Here is a 3,683-nt window from a genome sequence, read left to right on the forward strand (position 1 = left end):
ATTCACCAACTCCATACTCACCCCGTGCTCATCATGACAAGGGCACTTCTTCATCCCCATCACCTCCTTCACCCCTCCCACCACTCACCTCCTCTCTGGAAACCATCTGTTTGGTCGGCAGTTAAGAGCCTGTTTCTTGGTTTGTCTCTCCCCTTTTTTTCCTCCCTTTGCTCACTCCTTGTTTCTTAAGTGCTACATGAGTAAAATCATATGGTAGTTGTCTTTCCCAGACTTTCCTTACCATACTACTCTCAGACTCCATCCAGGTGAGCAAATGGCAAGATTTCATTGTTTTATGGTTGAGTAATATTCCAGAGTGTGTGTGTTGTGTATGCATATACATATACACACACAAACATAAATATAGGACTTCTTCTTCGTTCACTCATTTGTCAATGGACGCTTGAGATGTCTATTGGAAATAATGCTGCAATAAACACAGGGGTGCGTGTGTCCCATGGAATTCGTGTTTTTGTATTCTGTTGGGTAGTATCCAGTAGTGCAATTACTGGATCATAGGATAGTTCTGTTTTTAAGTTTTTGAGGAACCTCCATACTGTTTTCCACAGGGGCCGCACCCATTTGCATTTCCACCAACAGTGCAAAAGGTTTCCTTTGTCTCCACATCCTCGCAGACACTTGCTTCTTGCATCCTGGAGTTTAGCCATTCTGACAGGTGTGATGTGGTATCTCGTTGTAGTTTTGGGGAGCATCTTTTCATGTGTCTGTTGACCATCTGTATGTTCTTTGGAAAAATGTCTGGTCATGTCTTCTGCTCACTTGTAAACTGGGCTTTTTTGGAGTGGGGGATGTTGACTTGTATCAATGTTTTATACATTGTGGATACTACCCCTTTACTGGATTTGCAAAACATTTGCAAACATGTTCTCCCATCCCAGAGGTTGCCTTTTAGTTTTGACGGTTTCCTTCACTGTGCAAAAGCTTTGTAGGTTGATGTAGTCCCCATAGTTTGTTCTTGCTTTATGTCCCTTGGCTCAGGAGACAGAACTAGTAAAATGTTGCTACAACCAAAGTCAGAGAAATGACGGCCTGTGCTCTCTTCAAGGATTTTTTTTTTATGGTTTCAAGTCTCACACTTAGGTCTTTAATACATTTTATTTGTGTGTATGGTAAAGAAATTGCTCCAGGTTCATTCTTTGCATGTGGCTTGTCCACTCTTCCCAACACCATTTGGTGAAAAGACGGCCTTTTCCCCACTGCATAGTCTTTCCTGTTTCTGGAAGATGAACTGCCCATACAGTGGTGGATTTAGTTCTGGGTTTTCGGTTCTAGTCCATTGAGCTATGTGGCTACTTTTTACGCCAGTACCCACTATACTGTTTCGATTACTACAGCTTTGGAATAAAATTGAAATCTGAGATTACGATACCTCCAGGTTTCCTCTTTCGCAATATTGCTTTGGCCAGTCAAGGTCTTTGTGGTTCTATACAATGTTTAGGATTGATTGTCTAGCTCTGTGACAAATGCTGTTGGTACGCTGACAGGGATTGCGTTACATCTGTAAATTGCTTTGGGTAGTGTAGACACTTTCATAAAAAGTATTCTTCCCATCTATGAGCATTGGATGTCTTTCTCTTTCCGTCACCTTCAATTTCTTTCATCAGTGTTTTACGGTTTCCAGAGTACAGGTCTTTCAAAATTTGGACCCCGTTTTAAAAAAGCTTTCAGTTCTCTATTTTGCCTCCACCTCTCCTAACCTGTGAAATCTCCAGGAAAGACCCAGTCTGAGTTTCCGTGACCAAGGGTGACAGGCAGGGAATTCTCTGAAATGGTTGAAAATTAAATCTATAAACGTTACCACAATGACTTCTCACCTCACATCTGTCAGAATGACTCAGTTTCAACACACAGGAAACAACAAGGGTTGCTCAGGGTGTGAGAAAAAACAACCCTTGTGCACTGGTCATGGGATGTAAATTGGTATCGCCACAGTGAAAGCCAGTACAGAGGGGCCTCAACAAATTAAAAATAAATACCATGGGATCCACTAATTCCACTAGTGGGTATTTATTTACCCAAGGGAAATGGAAATACTAATTTGAAAAGACATATGCATTCCTATCGTTATTGCAGCATTATTTACAACAAACAACATATGGAAGCAACCCAAGTGTCCACCAGTACATGAACAGACCACACACACACAAACGCATACACACACACACACACACACACAATGGAATATTATGCAGCTATAAAACAGAATGAGATCTTGCCATGTGCAACATCATGGATATACCTTGACGTAGGAGGCTAAGTGAAATAAGTCAGTCAGAGAAAGACAAATCCTGTATGGTTTCACTTCTATGTAGAATCTAAAAAAGGGAACAAATGAACAAACAGAGAAAAAGCAGAAACAGACCCATAAATGCAGAGAATTGACTGTTGCCAGAAGGGAGGGCCGGTGGGGGGATGGACAAAATGGGTGACGGGGAGAGGGAAGTTCAGGGTTCCAGTTATAGAATGAATAAATCACAAGGCTCAAAGGTACAGCATAGGGAATCTAGTCAGTGGTGTCGTAACAGCATCATACATTAACAGATGGGAGCTACGCTTATGGCGAACATCGTGGAACATCCAGAGTTGTTGCATCACATTTACACTGTGTGTCAGGAAGACCTCCGTTTAAGTAAACGTATCAAAGTTTAGGTTTCTATGTTATGAGTGGCAGTACTAACTAGAGATTAAAAGATTAAAACTTCCCAAGGCCAACTGTGTTCCTCCACTGGTCTTGCCTTATTTAGGTCCATAATAACTAGCAAGACCTTCCAAGCCTTCAGGGAGAGACACTGTGATCAAAATGGTCCTGGTAGTTGTGCCTCTATTTCTCTATATGCTGCCTGAATATTTTCTTCCCTATGAGCTCCCACTCCTACATCACTCTTCGACACGGTTCAGTGGCATTCTCCAACCTTTCAATCTTTAGCCTATGAAGGCACACACTCCTACAACAAGGATGGGCTCAAATGACCGAGGGTACGAGCCATGTCCTGCTCCTGGAGAACAAGCGAATTGGGAGTCTCAGTCATCCACACAGTCACCTCAACATAGGCATGTTATCACCGATCCAGATGAAGCTCCCTTACTGATTTGACAAGTCAGTCCTACCCGTGCCCAGCCCTACAGGTACATGGGAAGGGCATCACAGATTTAGGAAAAGAGGTGGAGTGAGAGACACCTTGCCTTGGGCCATACATCTCTGATGTTCAGAATCTCCACCCCCCACCCCCAATTCCTTCAGAGGATCTAAGCCATCCTCCCTAAGTTGGGGTGGAAGTAGACGACATCATATTTCTACTTGCTGTAAACAGACTCTTCCCAGCAGCTCAAATGATTTTTAATCTCTCTCATCAGAAAATCTGAAGTATGCTCGCACCTTCAATGAACCCAACACACACAAAACCAGAAACCTGGTCAGGACCCTCTTGAACACTCTGGTTGAATATGCCTTTCTAAACAACTCCCCAAAGTCTGCTAGAACTGATACATGAATTCAGCAAAGTTGCAGGATACAAAATCAATGTACAGAAATCAGTTGCATTCTTATACACTAACAATGAAGCAACAGAAAGACAAATAAAGAAACTGATCCCATTCACAATTGCACCAAAAAGCATAAAATACCTAGGAATAAATCTAACCAAAGATGTAAAGGATCTGTA

The sequence above is a fragment of the Lynx rufus genome, unplaced genomic scaffold, assembly GCF_022079265.1.
Source record: "Lynx rufus isolate CCGP_SWC_20201006 ecotype Redwood Valley unplaced genomic scaffold, mLynRuf1.p SCAF_15, whole genome shotgun sequence".
NCBI classification, from domain to species: Eukaryota; Metazoa; Chordata; class Mammalia; order Carnivora; family Felidae; genus Lynx; species Lynx rufus.